The following is an 18,741-nucleotide window of genomic DNA, read 5'->3' as shown; positions in this document are numbered from 1 at the left end:
GACCACTCAACCAAACTTTTTTGGGTTATTTTTTATAGTCTGCAGGCATGAAATTAAAGAAGTTGCGGCAATTGGTTGCGGCCTACGGTGCCACCCTCGGATCCTGAAAAGTCCATTTGTGGAGATGGGCACCTGGACTCCCGTTAAGAAGACATGTTGTCAACCTATAGATCCCTTACATGCCTGCACTTTTCGGCTTACTGCTGCTGCTGCTGGCTGTCCAGCAGCAGACTGAAGGTTGCTGCTGCCATGTGCAGGTATATAAAGGCTCAGAGCCTATTGTGACACGTGCAGCAGTGTTCCATTGCCACATTCCATCTACTGCAGGCAGGATACCTGGCTGGCTGAACAGCACTGAGAAGCTCACAGAGACCGCTATAAGCAACACTTTAAAAGAATGCAACAGACCAATCAACCAAACTTTTTTGGGTTATTTTTTATAGTCTGCAGGCATGAAATTAAAGAAGTTGCGGCAATTGGTTGCGGCCTACGGTGCCACCCTCGGATCCTGAAAAGTCCATTTGTGGAGATGGGCACCTGGACTCCCATTAAGAAGACATGTTGTCAACCTCTATATCCCTTACATGCCTGCACTCTTCGGCTTGCTGCTGCTGGCTGTCCAGCAGCAGACTGAAGGTGGCTGCTGCCGTGCACAGGTATATAAAGGCTCGGAGCCTATTGTGACACGCGCAGCAGTGTTCCATTGCCACATTCCATCTACTGCAGGCAGGATACCTGGCTGGCTGAACAGCATTGAGAAGCTCACAGAGACCGCTATAAGCAACACTTTAAAAGAACGCCACAGACCAATCAACCAAACTTTTTTGGTTTATTTTTTTATAGTCTGCAGGCATGAAATTAAAGAAGTTGCGGCAATTGGTTGCGGCCTACGGTGCCACCCTCAGATCCTGAAAAGTCCATTTGTGGAGATGGGCACCTGGACTCCCGTTAAGAAGACATGTTGTCAACTTCTAGATCCCTTACATGCCTGCACTCTTCGGCTTGCTGCTGCTGCTGGCTGTCCAGCAGCAGACTGAAGGTGGCTGCTGCGGTGCGCAGGTATATAAAGGCTCAGAGCCTATTGTGACACGCGCAGCAGTGTTCCATTGCCACATTCCATCTACTGCAGGCAGGATACCTGGCTGGCTGAACAGCATTGAGAAGCTCACAGAGACCGCTATAAGCAACACTTTAAAAGAACGCCACAGACCAATCAACCAAACTTTTTTGGGTTATTTTTATAGTCTGCAGGCATGAAATTAAAGAAGTTGCGGCAATTGGTTGCGGCCTACGGTGCCACCCTCGGATCCTGAAAAGTCCATTTGTGGAGATGGGCACCTGGACTCCCGTTAAGAAGACATGTTGTCAACCTCTAGATCCCTTACATGGCTGCACTTTTCGGCTTGCTGCTGCTGCTTCTGGCTGTCCAGCAGCAGACTGAAGGTGGCTGCTGCCGTGTGCAGGTATATAAAGGCTCAGAGCCTACTGTGACACGCGCAGCAGTGTTCCATTGCCACATTCCATCTACTGAAGGCTGAATACCTGGCTGGGTGAACAGCATTGAGAAGCTGACAAAGACCGCTATAAGCAACACTTTAAAAGAACGCCACAGACCAATCAACCAAACTTTTTTGGGTTATTTTTTATAGTCTGCAGGCATGAAATTAAAGAAGTTGCGGCAATTGGTTGCGGCCTACGGTGCCACCCTCAGATCCTGAAAAGTCCATTTGTGGAGATGGGCACCTGGACTCCCGTTAAGAAGACATGTTGTCAACTTCTAGATCCCTTACATGCCTGCACTCTTCGGCTTGCTGCTGCTGCTGGCTGTCCAGCAGCAGACTGAAGGTGGCTGCTGCGGTGCGCAGGTATATAAAGGCTCAGAGCCTATTGTGACACGCGCAGCAGTGTTCCATTGCCACATTCCATCTACTGCAGGCAGGATACCTGGCTGGCTGAACAGCATTGAGAAGCTCACAGAGACCGCTATAAGCAACACTTTAAAAGAACGCCACAGACCAATCAACCAAACTTTTTTGGGTTATTTTTATAGTCTGCAGGCATGAAATTAAAGAAGTTGCGGCAATTGCTTGCGGCCTACGGTGCCACCCTCGGATCCTGAAAAGTCCATTTGTGGAGATGGGCACCTGGACTCCCGTTAAGAAGACATGTTGTCAACCTCTAGATCCCTTACATGGCTGCACTTTTCGGCTTGCTGCTGCTGCTTCTGGCTGTCCAGCAGCAGACTGAAGGTGGCTGCTGCCGTGTGCAGGTATATAAAGGCTCAGAGCCTACTGTGACACGCGCAGCAGTGTTCCATTGCCACATTCCATCTACTGAAGGCTGAATACCTGGCTGGGTGAACAGCATTGAGAAGCTGACAAAGACCGCTATAAGCAACACTTTAAAAGAACGCCACAGACCAATCAACCAAACTTTTTTGGGTTATTTTTTATAGTCTGCAGGCATGAAATTAAAGAAGTTGCGGCAATTGGTTGCGGCCTACGGTGCCACCCTCGGATCCTGAAAAGTCCATTTGTGGAGATGGGCACCTGGACTCCCGTTAAGAAGACATGTTGTCAACCTCTAGATCCCTTACATGCCTGCACTTTTCGGCTTGCTGCTGCTGCTGCTGCTGGCTGTCCAGCAGCAGACTGAAGGTGGCTGCTGCCGTGCGCAGGTATATAAAGGCTCAGAGCCTATTGTGACACGCGCAGCAGTGTTCCATTGCCACATTCCTTGTACTGCAGGCAGGATACCTGGCTGGCTGAACAGCATTTAGAAGCTCACAGAGACTGCTATAAGCAACACTTTAAAAGAACGCCACAGACCAATCAACCAAACTTTTTTGGGTTATTTTTTATAGTCTGCAGGCATGAAATTAAAGAAGTTGCGGCAATTGGTTGCGGCCTACGGTGCCACCCTCGGGTCCTGAAAAGTCCATTTGTGGAGATGGGCACCTGGACTCCCGTTAAGAAGACATGTTGTCAACCTATAGATCCCTTACATGCCTGCACTTTTCGGCTTACTGCTGCTGCTGCTGGCTGTCCAGCAGCAGAATGAAGGTGGCTGCTGCCATGTGCAGGTATATAAAGGCTCAGAGCCTATTGTGACACGCGCAGCAGTGTTCCATTGCCACATTCCATCTACTGCAGGCAGGATACCTGGCTGGCTGAACAGCACTGAGAAGCTCACAGAGACCGCTATAAGCAACACTTTAAAAGAACGCCACAGACCAATCAACCAAACTTTTTTGGGTTATTTTTCATAGTCTGCAGGCATGAAGTTAAAGAAGTTGCGGCAATTGGTTGCGGCCTACGGTGCCAAGCCTCGGATCCTGAAAAGTCCATTTGTGGAGATGGGCACCTGGACTCCCGTTAAGAAGACATGTTGTCAACCTCTAGATCCCTTACATACCTGCACTTTACGGCTTGCTGCTGCTGCTGCTGGCTGTCCAGCAGCAGACTGAAGGTGGCTGCTGCCGTGCGCAGGTATATAAAGGCTCAGAGCCTATTGTGACACGCGCAGCAGTGTTCCATTGCCACATTCCATCTACTGCAGGCAGGATACCTGGCTGGCTGAACAGCATTGAGAAGCTCACAGAGACCGCTATAAGCAACACTTTAAAAGAATGCAACAGACCAATCAACCAAACTTTTTTAGGTTATTTTTTATAGTCTGCAGGCATGAAATTAAAGAAGTTGCGGCAATTGGTTGCGGCCTACGGTGCCACCCTCGGATCCTGAAAAGTCCATTTGTGGAGATGGGCACCTGGACTCCCATTAAGAAGACATGTTGTCAACCTCTATATCCCTTACATGCCTGCACTTTTCGGCTTGCTGCTGCTGGCTGTCCAGCAGCAGACTGAAGGTGGCTGCTGCCGTGAACAGGTATATAAAGGCTCGGAGCCTATTGTGACACGCGCAGCAGTGTTCCATTGCCACATTCCATCTACTGCAGGCAGGATACCTGGCTGGCTGAACAGCATTGAGAAGCTCACAGAGACCGCTATAAGCAACATTTTAAAAGAATGCCACAGACCAATCAACCAAACTTTTTTGGGTTATTTTTTTATAGTCTGCAGGCATGAAATGAAAGAAGTTGCGGCAATTGGTTGCGGCCTACGGTGCCACCCTCGGATCCTGAAAAGTTCATTTGTGGAGATGGGCACCTGGACTCCCGTTAAGAAGACATGTTGTCAACCTCTAGATCCCTTAGATGCCTGCACTTTTAGTCTTGCTGCAGCTGATGCTGGCTGTCCAGCAGCAGACTGAAGGTGGCTGCTGCCGTGCGCAGGTATATAAAGGCTCAGAGCCTATTGTGACATGCGCAGCAGTGTTCCATTGCCACATTCCATCTACTGCAGGCAGGATACCTGGCTGGCTGAACAGCATTGAGAAGCTCACAGAGACCGCTATAAGCAACACTTTAAAAGAACGCCACAGACCAATCAACCAAACTTTTTTGGGTTATTTTTTATAGTCTGCAGGCATGAAATTAAAGAAGTTGCGGCAATTGGTTGCGGCCTACGGTGCCACCCTCGGATCCTGAAAAGTCCATTTGTGGAGATGGGCACCTGGACTCCCGTTAAGAAGACATGTTGTCAACCTCTAGATCCCTTACATGCCTGCACTTTTCGGCTTGCTGCTGCTGCTGGCTGTCCAGCAGCAGACTGAAGGTGGCTGCTGCCGTGCGCAGGTATATAAAGGCTCAGAGCCTATTGTGACACACGCAGCAGTGTTTCATTGCCACATTCCATCTACTGCAGGCAGGATACCTGGCTGGCTGAACAGCATTGAGAAGCTCACAGACACCGCTATAAGCAACACTTTAAAAGAACGTCACAGACCAATCAACCAAACTTTTTTGGGTTATTTTTTATAGTCTGCAGGCATGAAATTAAAGAAGTTGCGGCAATTGGTTGCGGCCGACGGTGCCACCCTCGGATCCTGAAAAGTCCATTTGTGGAGATGGGCACCTGGACTCCCGTTAAGAAGACATGTTGTCAACGTCTATATCCCTTACATGCCTGCACTTTTCGGCTTGCTGCTGCTGCTGATGGCTGTCCAGCAGCAGACTGAAGGTGGCTGCTGCCGTGCGCAGGTATATAAGGGCTCAGAGCCTATTGTGACACGCGCAGCAGTGTTCCATTGCCACATTCCATCTACTGCAGGCAGGATACCTGGCTGGCTGAACAGCATTGAGTAGCTCACAGACACCGCTATAAGCAACACTTTAAAAGAACGCAACAGACCAATCAACCAAACTTTTTTGGGTTATTTTTTATAGTCTGCAGGCATGAAATTAAAGAAGTTGCGGCTATTGGTTGCGGCCTACAGTGCCACCCTCGGATCCTGAAAAGTCCATTTCTAGAGATGGGCACCTGGACTTCCGTTAAGGAGACATGTTGCCAACGTCTATATCTCTTACATGCCTGCACTTTTCGGCTTATTGCTGCTGCTGCTGGCTGTCCAGCAGCAGACTGAAGGTGGCTGCTGCCGTGCGCAGGTATATAAAGGCTCAGAGCCTATTGTGACACGCGCAGCAGTGTTCCATTGCCACATTCCATCTACTGCAGGCAGGATACCTGGCTGGATGAACAGCATTGAGAAGCTCACAGAGACCGCTATAAGCAACACTTTAAAAGAACGCCACAGATCAATCAACCAAACTTTTTGGGTTATTTTTTATATTCTGCAGGCATGAAATTAAAGAAGTGACGGCAATTGGTTGCGGCCTACGGTGCCACCCTCGGATCCTGAAAAGTCCATTTGTGGAGATGGGCACCTGGACTCCCGTTAAGAAGACATGTTGTCAACCTCTATATCCCTTACATGCCTGCACTTTTCGGCTTGCTGCTGCTGCTGCTGGCTGTCCAGCAGCAGACTGAAGGTGGCTGCTGCCGTGCGCAGGTATATAAAGGCTCAGAGCCTATTATGACACGCGCAGCAGTGTTCCATTCTCACATATCGTCTACTGCAGGCAGGATACCTGGTTGGCTGAATAGCATTGAGAAGCTCACAGAGACCGCTATAAGCAACACTTTAAAAGAACGCCACAGACCAATCAACCAAACTTTTTTGGGTTATTTTTTATAGTCTGCAGGCATGAAATTAAAGAAGTTGCGGCAATTGCTTGCGGCCTTCAGTGCCACCCTCGGATCCTGAAAAGTCCATTTGTGGAGATGGGCACCTGGACTCCCGTTAAGAAGACATGTTGTCAACCTCTAGATCCCTTACATGCCTGCACTTTTCGGCTTGCTGCTGCTGCTGCTGGCTGTCCAGTAGCAGACTGAAGGTGGCTGCTGCCGTGCGCAAGTATATAAAGGCTCAGAGCCTATTGTGACACGCGCAGCAGTGTTCCATTGCCACATTCCATCTACTGCAGGCAGGATACCTGGCTGGCTGAACAGCATTGAGAAGCTCACAGAGACCGCTATAAGCAACACTTTAAAAGAACGCCACAGACCAATCAACCAAACTTTTTGGGGTTATTTTTTATAGTCTGCAGGCATGAAATTAAAGAAGTTGCGGCAATTGGTTGCGGCCTACGGTGCCACCCTCGGATCCTGAAAAGTCCATTTGTGGAGATGGGCACCTGGACTCCCGTTAAGAAGACATGTTGTCAACCTCTAGATCCCTTACATGCCTGCACTTTTCGGCTTGCTGCTGCTGCTGCTGGCTGTCCAGTAGCAGACTGAAGGTGGTTGCTGCAGTTCGCAGGTATATAAAGGCTCAGAGCCTATTGTGACACGCGCAGCAGTGTTCCATTGCCACATTCCATCTACTGCAGGCAGGATACCTGGCTGGCTGAACAGCATTGAGAAGCTCACAGAGACCGCTATAAGCAACACTTTAAAAGAACGCCACAGACCAATCAACCAAACTTTTTGGGGTTATTTTTTATAGTCTGCAGGCATGAAATTAAAGAAGCTGCGGCAATTGGTTGCGGCCTACGGTGCCACCCTCGGATCCTGAAAAGTCCATTTGTGGAGATGGGCACCTGGACCCCATTAAGAAGACATGTTATCAACCTTTAGATCCCTTACATGCCTGCACTTTTCGGCTTGCTGCTGCTGGCTGTCCAGCAGCAGACTGAAGGTGGCTGCTGCCGTGCGCAGGTATATAAAGGCTCAGAGCCTATTGTGACACGCGCAGCAGTGTTCCATTGCCACATTCCATCTACTGCAGGCAGGATACCTGGCTGGCTGAACAGCATTGAGAAGCTCACAGAGACCGCTATAAGCAACACTTTAAAAGAACGCCATAGACCAATCAACCAAACTTTTTTTTTTTTTTTTTTATAGTCTGCAGGCATGAAATTAAAGAAGTTGCGGCAATTGGTTGCGGCCTACGGTGCCACCCTCGGATCCTGAAAAGTCCATTTGTGGAGATGGGCATCTGGACTCCCGTTAAGAAGACATGTTGTCAACCTCTAGATCCCTTACATGCCTGCACTTTTCGGCTTGCTGCTGCTGCTGCTGGCTGTCCAGCAGCAGACTGAAGGTGGCTGCTGCCGTGCGCAGGTATATAAAGGCTCAGAGCCTATTGTGACACGCGCAGCAGTGTTCCATTGCCACATTCCATCTACTGCAGGCAGGATACCTGGCTGGCTGAACAGCATTGAGAAGCTCACAGAGACCGCTATAAGCAACACTTTAAAAGAACGCCACAGACCAATCAACCAAACTTTTTTGGGTTATTTTTTATAGTCTGTAGGCATGAAATTAAAGAAGTTGCGGCACTTGGTTGCGGCCTACGGTGCCACCCTCGGATCCTGAAAAGTCCATTTGTGGAGATGGGCACCTGGACTCCCGTTAAGAAGACATGTTGTCAACCTCTAGATCCCTTACATGCCTGCACTTTTCGGCTTGCTGCTGCTGCTGGCTGTCCAGCAGCAGACTGAAGGTGGCTGCTGCCGTGCGCAGGTATATAAAGGCTCAGAGCCTATTGTGACACACGCAGCAGTGTTTCATTGCCACATTCCATCTACTGCAGGCAGGATACCTGGCTGGCTGAACAGCATTGAGAAGCTCACAGAGACCGCTATAAGCAACACTTTAAAAGAATGCCACAGACCAATCAACCAAGAAAGTTGCGGCAATTGGTTGCAGCCTACGGTGCCACCCTAGGATCCTGAAAAGTCCATTTGTGGAGATGGGCACCTGGACTCCCGTTAAGAAGACATGTTGTCAACCTCTAGATCCCTTACATGCCTGCACTTTTCGGCTGGCTGCTGCTGCTGGCTGTCCAGCAGCAGACTGAAGGTGGCTGCTGCCGTGCGCAGGTATATAAAGGCTCAGAGCCTATTGTGACACGCGCAGCCAGTGTTCCATTGCCACATTCCATCTACTGCAGGCAGGATACCTGGCTGGCAGAACAGCATTGAGAAGCTCACAGAGACCGCTAAAAGCAACACTTTAAAAGAACGCCACAGACCAATCAACCAAACTTTTTTGGGTTATTTTTTATAGTCTGCAGGCATGAAATTAAAGAAGTTGCGGCAATTGGTTGCGGCCTACGGTGCCACCCTCGGATCCTGAAAAGACCATTTGTGGAGATGAACACCTGGACTCCCGTTAAGAAGACAAGTTGTCAACCTCTAGATCCCTTACATGCCTGCACTTTTCGGCTTGCTGCTGCTCCTGGCTGTCCAGCAGCATACTGAAGGTGGCTGCTGCCGTGCGCAGGTATATAAAGGCTCAGAGCCTATTGTGACACGCGCAGCAGTGTTTCATTGCCACATTCCATCTACTGCAGGCAGGATACCTGGCTGGCTGAACAGCATTGAGAATCTCACAGAGACCGCTATAAGCAACACTTTAAAAGAACGCCACAGACCAATCAACCAAACTTTTTTGGGTAATTTTTTATAGTCTGCAGGCATGAAATTAAAGAAGTTGCGGCAATTGTTTGCTGCCAACGGTGCCACCCTCGGATCCTGAAAAGTCCATTTGTGGAGATGGGCACCTGGACTCCCGTTAAGAAGACATGTTGTCAACCTCTAGATCCCTTACATGCCTGCACTTTTCGGCTTGCTGCTGCTGCTGCTGGCTGTCCAGCAGAAGACTGAAGGTGGCTGCTGCCGTGCACAGGTATATATAGGCTCAGAGCCTATTGTGACACGCGCAGCAGTGTTCCATTGCCACATTCTATCTACTGCAGGCAGGATACCTGGCTGGCTGAACAGCATTGAGAAGCTCACAGAGACCGCTATAAGCAACACTTTAAAAGAACGCCACAGACCAATCAACCAAACTTATTTGGGTTATTTTTTATAGTCTGCAGGCATGAAATTAAAGAAGTTGCGGCAACTGGTTGCTGCCTACGGTGCCACCCTCGGATCCTGAAAAGTCCATTTGTGGAGATGGGCACCTGGACTCCCGTTAAGAAGACATGTTGTCAACCTCTAGATCCCTTACATGCCTGCCCTTTTCGGTTTGCTGCTGCTGCTGCTGGCTGTCCAGCAGCATACTGAAGGTGGCTGCTGCCGTGCGCAGGTATATAAAGGCTCAGAGCCTATTGTGACACGCGCAGCAGTGTTCCATTGCCACATTCCATCTACTGCAGGCAGGATACCTGGCTGGCTGAACAGCATTGAGAAGCTCACATAGACTGCTATAAGCAACACTTTAAAAGAACGCCACAGACCAATCAACCAAACTTTTTTGGGTTATTTTTTATAGTCTGCAGGCATGAAATTAAAAAAGTTGTGGCAAGTGGTTGCGGCCTACGGTGCCACCCTCGGATCCTGAAAAGTCCATTTGTGGAGATGGGCACCTTGACTCCCATTAAGAAGACATGTTGTCAATCTCTAGATCCCTTACATGCCTGCACTTTTCGGCTTGCTGCTGGCTGTCCAGCAGCAGACTGAAGGTGGTTGCTGCCGTGCGCAGGTATATAAAGGCTCAGAGCCTATTGTGACACGCGCAGCAGTGTTCCATTGCCACATTCCATCTACTGCAGGCAGGATACCTGGCTGGCTGAACAGCATTGAGAAGCTCACAGAGACCGCTATAAGCAACACTTTAAAAGAACGCCACAGACCAATCAACCAAATTTTTTGGGTTATTTTTTATAGTCTGCAGGCATGAAATTAAAGAAGTTGCGGCAATTGGTTGCGGCCTACGGTGCCACCCTCGGATCCTGAAAAGTCCATTTGTGGAGATGGGCACCTGGACTCCCGTTAAGAAGACATGTTGTCAACCTCTAGATACCTTACATGCCTGCACTTTTCGGCTTGCTGCTGCTGCTGGCTGTCCAGCAGCAGACTGAAGGTGGCTGCTGCAGAGCGCAGGTATATAAAGGCTCAGAGCCTATTGTGACACGCGCAGCAGTGTTCCATTGCCACATTCAATCTACTGCAGGCAGGATACCTGGATGGCTGAACAGCATTGAGAAGCTCACAGAGACCGCTATAAGCAACACTTTAAAAGAACGCCACAGACCAATCAACCAAACTTTTTTGGGTTATTTTTTATAGTCTGCAGGCATGAAATTAAAGAAGTTGCGGCAATTGGTTGCGGCCTACAGTGCCAACCTCGGATCCTGAAAAGTCCATTTGTGGAGATGGGCACCTGGACTCCCGTTAAGAAGACATGTTGTCAACCTCTAGATCCCTTACATGCCTGCACTTTTTGGCATGCTGCTGCTGCTGCTGGCTGTCCAGCAGCAGACTGAAAGTGGCTGCTGCCGTGCGCAGGTATATAAAGGATCAGAGCCTATTGTGACATGTGCAGCAGTGTTCCATTGCCACATTCCATCTACTGCAGGCAGGATACCTGGCTGGCTGAACAGCATTGAGAAGCTCACAGAGACCGCTTTAAGCAACACTTTAAAAGAACGCCACAGACCAATCAAAAAAAACTTTTTTGGGTTATTTTTTATAGTCTGCAGGCATGAAATTAAAGAAGTTGGGGCAATTGGTTGCGGCCTACGGTGCCACCCTCGGATCCTGAAAAGTCCATTTGTGGAGATGGGCACCTGGACTCCCGTTAAGAAGACATGTTGTCAACCTCTAGATCCCTTACATGCCTGCACTTTTCGGCTTGCTGCTGCTGCTGCTGGCTATCCAACAGCAGACTGAAGGTGGCTACTGCCGTGCGCAGGTATAAAAAGGCTCAGAGCCTATTGTGACACGCGCAGCAGTGTTCCATTGCCACATTCCATCTACTGCAGGCAGGATACCTGGATGGCTGAACAGCATTGAGAAGCTCACAGAGACCGCTATAAGCAACACTTTAAAAGAACGCCACAGACAAATCAACCAAACTTTTTTGGGTTATTTTTTATAGTCTGCAGGCATGAAATTAAAGAAGTTGCGGCAATTGGTTGCGGCCTACGGTGCCACCCTCGGATCCTGAAAAGTTCATTTGTGGAGATGGGCACCTGGACTCCCGTTAAGAAGACATGTTGTCAACCTCTAGATCCCTTACATGTCTGCACTTTTCGGCTTACTGCTGCTGCTGGCTGTCCAGCAGCAGACTGAAGGTGGCTGCTGCCGTGAGCAGGTATATAAAGGCTCAGAGCCTATTGTGACACGCGCAGCAGTGTTCCATTGCCACATTCCATCTACTGCAGGCAGGATACCTGGCTGGCTGAACAGCATTGAGAAGCTCACAGAGACCGCTATAAGCAACACTTTAAAAGAACGCCACAGACCAATCAACCAAACTTTTTTGGGTTATTTTTTATAGTCTGCAGGCATGAAATTAAAGAAGTTGCAGCAATTGGTTGCGGCCTACGGTGCCACCCTCGGATCCTGAAAAGTCCATTTGTGGAGATGGGCACCTGGACTCCCATTAAGAAGACATGCTGTCAACCTCTAGATCCCTTACATGCCTGCACTTTTCGGCTTGCTGCTGCTGGCTGTCCAGCAGCAGACTGAAGGTGGCTGCTGTCGTGCGCAGGTATATAAAGGCTCAGAGCCTATTGTGACACGCGCAGCAGTGTTCTATTGACACATTCTATCTACTGCAGGCAGGGTACCTGGCTGGCTGAACAGCATTGAGAAGCTCACAGAGACCGCTATAAGCAACACTTTAAAAGAACGCCACAGACGAATCAACCAAATTTATTTGGGTTATTTTTTATAGTCTGCAGGCATGAAATTAAAGAAGTTGCGGCAATTGGTTGCTGCCTACGGTGCCACCCTCGGATCCTGAAAAGTCCATTTGTGGAGATGGGCACCTGGACTCCCGTTAAGAAGACATGTTGTCAACCTCTAGATCCCTTACATGCCTGCCCTTTTCGGCTTGCTGCTGCTGCTGCTGGCTGTCCAGCAGCATACTGAAGGTGGCTGCTGCCGTGCGCAGGTATATAAAGGCTCAGAGCCTATTGTGACACGCGCAGCAGTGTTCCATTGCCACATTCCATCTACTGCAGGCAGGATACCTGGCTGGCTGAACAGCATTGAGAAGCTCACATAGACTGCTATAAGCAACACTTTAAAAGAACGCCACAGACCAATCAACCAAACTTTTTTGGGTTATTTTTTATAGTCTGCAGGCATGAAATTAAAAAAGTTGTGGCAAGTGGTTGCGGCCTACGGTGCCACCCTCGGATCCTGAAAGTCCATTTGTGGAGATAGGCACCTTGACTCCCATTAAGAAGACATGTTGTCAATCTCTAGATCCCTTACATGCCTGCACTTTTCGGCTTGCTGCTGGCTGTCCAGCAGCAGACTGAAGGTGGTTGCTGCCGTGCGCAGGTATATAAAGGCTCAGAGCCTATTGTGACACGCGCAGCAGTGTTCCATTGCCACATTCCATCTACTGCAGGCAGGATACCTGGCTGGCTGAACAGCATTGAGAAGCTCACAGAGACCGCTATAAGCAACACTTTAAAAGAACGCCACAGACCAATCAACCAAATTTTTTGGGTTATTTTTTATAGTCTGCAGGCATGAAATTAAAGAAGTTGCGGCAATTGGTTGCGGCCTACGGTGCCACCCTCGGATCCTGAAAAGTCCATTTGTGGAGATGGGCACCTGGACTCCCGTTAAGAAGACATGTTGTCAACCTCTAGATACCTTACATGCCTGCACTTTTCGGCTTGCTGCTGCTGCTGGCTGTCCAGCAGCAGACTGAAGGTGGCTGCTGCCGTGCGCAGGTATATAAAGGCTCAGAGCCTATTGTGACACGCGCAGCAGTGTTCCATTGCCACATTCAATCTACTGCAGGCAGGATACCTGGATGGCTGAACAGCATTGAGAAGCTCACAGAGACCGCTATAAGCAACACTTTAAAAGAACGCCACAGACCAATCAACCAAACTTTTTTGGGTTATTTTTTATAGTCTGCAGGCATGAAATTAAAGAAGTTGCGGCAATTGGTTGCGGCCTACAGTGCCACCCTCGGATCCTGAAAAGTCCATTTGTGGAGATGGGCACCTGGACTCCCGTTAAGAAGACATGTTGTCAACCTCTAGATCCCTTACATGCCTGCACTTTTTGGCATGCTGCTGCTGCTGCTGGCTGTCCAGCAGCAGACTGAAAGTGGCTGCTGCCGTGCGCAGGTATATAAAGGCTCAGAGCCTATTGTGACATGTGCAGCAGTGTTCCATTGCCACATTCCATCTACTGCAGGCAGGATACCTGGCTGGCTGAACAGCATTGAGAAGCTCACAGAGACCGCTTTAAGCAACACTTTAAAAGAACGCCACAGACCAATCAACCAAACTTTTTTGGGTTATTTTTTATAGTCTGCAGGCATGAAATTAAAGAAGTTGGGGCAATTGGTTGCGGCCTACGGTGCCACCCTCGGATCCTGAAAAGTCCATTTGTGGAGATGGGCACCTGGACTCCCGTTAAGAAGACATGTTGTCAACCTCTAGATCCCTTACATGCCTGCACTTTTCGGCTTGCTGCTGCTGCTGCTGGCTATCCAACAGCAGACTGAAGGTGGCTACTGCCGTGCGCAGGTATAAAAAGGCTCAGAGCCTATTGTGACACGCGCAGCAGTGTTCCATTGCCACATTCCATCTACTGCAGGCAGGATACCTGGATGGCTGAACAGCATTGAGAAGCTCACAGAGACCGCTATAAGCAACACTTTAAAAGAACGCCACAGACAAATCAACCAAACTTTTTTGGGTTATTTTTTATAGTCTGCAGGCATGAAATTAAAGAAGTTGCGGCAATTGGTTGCGGCCTACGGTGCCACCCTCGGATCCTGAAAAGTTCATTTGTGGAGATGGGCACCTGGACTCCCGTTAAGAAGACATGTTGTCAACCTCTAGATCCCTTACATGTCTGCACTTTTCGGCTTGCTGTTGCTGCTGGCTGTCCAGCAGCAGACTGAAGGTGGCTGCAGCCGTGCGCAGGTATATAAAGGCTCAGAGCCTATTGTGACACGCGCAGCAGTGTTCCATTGCCACATTCCATCTACTGCAGGCAGGATACTTGGCTGGCTGAACAGCACTGAGAAGCTCACAGAGACCGCTATAAGCAACACTTTAAAAGAATGCCACAGACCAATCAACCAAACTTTTTTGGGTTATTTTTTATAGTCTGCAGGAATGAAATTAAAGAAGTTGCGGCAATTGGTTGCGGCCAACAGTGCCACCATCGGATACAGAAAAGTCCATTTGTGAAGATGGGCACCTGGACTCCCGTTAAGAAGACATGTTGTCAACCTCTAGATCCCTTACATGTCTGCACTTTTCGGCTTACTGCTGCTGCTGGCTGTCCAGCAGCAGACTGAAGGTGGCTGCTGCCGTGAGCAGGTATATAAAGGCTCAGAGCCTATTGTGACACGCGCAGCAGTGTTCCATTGCCACATTCCATCTACTGCAGGCAGGATACCTGGCTGGCTGAACAGCATTAAGAAGCTCACAGAGACTGCTATAAGCAACACTTTAAAAGATCGCCACAGAGCAATCAACCAAATTTTTTTGGGTTATTTTTTATAGTCTGCAGGAATGAAATTAAAGAAGTTGCGGCAATTGATTGCGGCCTACGGTGCCACCCTCAGATCCTGAAAGGTCCATTTGTGGAGATGGGCACCTGGACTCCCGTTAAGAAGACATGTTGTCATCCTCTAGATCCCTTACATGCCTGCACTTTTCGGCTTGCTGCTGCTGCTGGCTGTCCAGCAGCAGACTGAAGGTGGCTGCTGCCGTGCGCAGGTATATAAAGGCTCAGGGCCTATTGTGACACGCGCAGCAGTGTTCCATTGCCACATTCCATCTACTGCAGGCAGGATACCTGGCTAGCTGAACAGCATTGAGAAGCTCACAGAAACCGCTATAAGCAACACTTTAAAAGAACGCCACAGACCAATCAACCAAACTTTTTTGGGTTATTTTTTATAGTCTGCAGGAATGAAATTAAAGAAGTTGCGGGAATTGGTTGCGGCCTACGGTGCCACCCTCGGGTCCTGAAAAGTCCATTTGTGGAGATGGGCACCTGGACTCCCGTTAAGAAGACATGTTGTCAGCCTCTAGATCCCTTACATGCCTGCACTTTTTCGCCTACTGCTGCTGCTGCTGCTGGCTGTCCAGCAGCAGACTGAAGGTTGCTGCTGCCGTGCGCAGGTATATAAAGGCTCAGAGCCTATTGTGACACGCGCAGCAGTGTTCCATTGCCACATTCCATCTACTGCAGGCAGGATACCTGGCTGGCTGAACAGCATTGAGAAGCTCACAGAGACCGCTATAAGCAACACTTTAAAAGAACGCCACAGACCAATCAACCAAACTTTTTTGGGTTATTTTTTATAGTCCGCAGGCATGAAATTAAAGAAGTTGCGGCAATTGGTTGCGACCAACAGTGCCACCCTCGGATCCTGAAAAGTCCATTTGTGAAGATGGGCACCTGGACTCCCGTTAAGAAGACATGTTGTCAACCTCTAGATCCCTTACATGCCTGCACTTTTCGACTTGCTGCTGCTGCTGGCTGTCCAGCAGCAGACTGAAGGTGGCTGCTGCCGTGCGCAGGTATATAAAGGCTCAGAGCCTATTGTGACACGCGCAGCAGTGTTCCATTGCCACATTCTATCTACTGCAGGCAGGATACCTGGCTGGCTGAACAGCATTGAGAAGCTCACAGAGACCGATATAAGCAACACTTTAAAAGAACGCCACAGACCAATCAACCAAACTTTTTTGGGTTATTTTTTATAGTCTGCAGGCATGAAATTAAAGAAGTTGCGGCAATTGGTTGTGGCCTACGGTGCCACCCTCGGATCCTGAAAAGTCCATTTTTGGAGATGGGCACCTGGACTCCCATTAAGAAGACATGTTGTCAACCTCTAGATCCCTTACATGCCTGCACTTTTTGGCTTGCTGCTGCTGCTGCTGGCTGTCCAGCAGCAGACTGAAGGTGGCTGTTGCCGAGCGCAGGTATATAAAGGCTCAGAGCCTATTGTGACACGCGCAGCAGTGTTCCATTGCCACATTCCATCTACTGCAGGCAGGATACCTGGCTGGCTGAACAGCATTGAGAAGCTCACAGAGACCGCTATAAGCAACACTTTAAAAGAACGCCACAGACCAATCAACCAAACTTTTTTGGTTTATTTTTTATAGTCTGCAGGCATGAAATTAAAGAAGTTGCGGCAATTGGTTGAGGCCTACGGTGCCACCCTCGGATCCTGAAAAGTCCATTTGTGGAGATGGGCACCTGGACTCCCGTTAAGAAGACATGTTGTCAACCTCTAGATCCCTTACATGCCTGCACTTTTCGGCTTGCAGCTGCTGCTGCTGGCTGTCCAGCAGCAGACTGAAGGTGGCTGCTGCCGTGCGCAGGTATATAAAGGCTCAGAGCCTATTGTGACACGCGCAGCAGTGTTCCATTGCCACATTCCATCTACTGCAGGCAGGATACCTGGCTGGCTGAACAGCATTGAGAATCTCACAGAGACCGATATAAGCAACACTTTAAAAGAACGTCACAGATCAATCAACCAAACTTTTTTGGGTTATTTTTTATAGTCTGCAGGCATGAAATTAAAGAAGTTGCGGCAATTGGTTGCGGCCTACGGTGCCACCCTCGGATCCTGAAAAGTCCATTTGTGGAGATGGGCACCTGGACTCCCGTTAAGAAGACATGTTGTCAACCTCTAGATCCCTTACATGCCTGCACTTTTCGGCTTGCTGCTGCTGCTGGCTGTCCAGCAGCAGACTGAAGGTGGCTGCTGCCGTGCGCAGGTATATAAAGGCTCAGAGCCTATTGTGACACGCGCAGCAGTGTTCCATTGCCACGTTCCATCTACTGCAAGCAGGATACCTGGCTGGCTGAACAGCATTGAGAAGCTCACAGAGACCGCTATAAGTAACACTTTAAAAGAACGCCACAGACCAATCAACCAAACTTTTTTGGATTATTTTTTATAGTCTGAAGGCATGAAATTAAAGAAGTTGTGGCAACTGGTTGCGGCCTATGGTGCCACCCTCGGATCCTGAAAAGTCCATTTGTGGAGATGGGCACCTGGACTCCCGTTAAGAAGACATGTTGTCAACCTCTAGATCCCTTACATGCCTGCACTTTTCGGCTTGCTGCTGCTGCTGCTGGCTGTCCAGCAGCAGACTGAAGGTGGCTGTTGCCGTGCGCAGGTATAGAAAGGCTCAGAGCCTATTGTGACACGCGCAGCAGTGTTCCATTGCCACATTCCATCTACTGCAGGCAGAATACCTGGCTGGCTGAACAGCATTGAGAAGCTCACAGAGACCGCTATAAGCAACACTTTAAAAGAACGCCACAGACCAATCAACCAAACTTTTTTGGGTTATTTTTTATAGTCTGCAGGCATGAAATTAAAGAAGTTGCGGCAATTGGTTGAGGCCTACGGTGCCACCCTCGGATCCTGAAAAGTCCATTTGTGGAGATGGGCACCTGGACTCCCGTTAAGAAGACATGTTGTCAACCTCTAGATCCCTTACATGCCTGCATTTTTCGGCTTGCTGCTGCTGCTGGTTGTCCAGCAGCAGACTGAAGGTGGCTGCTGCCGTGCGCAGGTATATAAAGGCTCAGCGCCTATTGTGACACGCGCAGCAGTGTTCCATTGCCACATTCCATCTTCTGCAGGCAGGATACCTGGCTGGCTGAACAGCATTGAGAAGCTCACAGAGACCGCTATAAGCAACACTTTAAAAGAACGCCACAGACCAATCAACCAAACTTTTTTGGGTTATTTTTTATAGTCTGCAGGCATGAAATTAAAGAAGTTGCGGCAATTGGTTGCTGCCTACGGTGCCACCCTCGGATCCTGAAAAGTCCATTTGTGGAGATGGGCACCTGGACTCCCGTTAAGAAGACATGTTGTCAACCTCTAAATCCCTTACATGCCTGCACTTTCCGGCTTGCTGCTGCTGCTGGCTGTCCAGCAGCAGACTGAAGGTGGCTGCTGCCGTGCGCAGGTATATAAAGGCTCAGAGCCTATTGTGACACGCGCAGCAGTGTTCCATTGCCACATTCCATCTACTGCAGGCAGAATACCTGGCTGGCTGAACAGCATTGAGAAGCTCACAGAGACCGCTATAAGCAACACTTTAAAAGAACGCCACAGACCAATCAACCAAACTTTTTTGGGTTATTTTTTATAGTCTGCAGGCATGAAATTAAAGAAGTTGCGGCAATTGGTTGAGGCCTACGGTGCCACCCTCGGATCCTGAAAAGTCCATTTGTGGAGATGGGCACCTGGACTCCCGTTAAGAAGACATGTTGTCAACCTCTAGATCCCTTACATGCCTGCATTTTTCAGCTTGCTGCTGCTGCTGGTTGTCCAGCAGCAGACTGAAGGTGGCT

General features: G+C 49.1%; 1 pseudogene; it reads right to left on the bottom strand.

Annotated features, from left to right (window-relative positions):
* Positions 1–18,741, bottom strand: part of LOC141223170 (uncharacterized) — a 312,000-nt pseudogene that overhangs the window by 179,939 nt on the left and 113,320 nt on the right.

The sequence above is a fragment of the Phyllobates terribilis genome, unplaced genomic scaffold (assembly GCF_046119375.1).
Source record: "Phyllobates terribilis strain yellow unplaced genomic scaffold, ASM4611937v1 Scaffold_374__1_contigs__length_1864666, whole genome shotgun sequence".
NCBI lineage: Eukaryota > Metazoa > Chordata > Amphibia > Anura > Dendrobatidae > Phyllobates > Phyllobates terribilis.
Note: the sequence above shows the minus strand (reverse complement) of the source record. Positions and strands in the feature narration are given on the sequence as shown.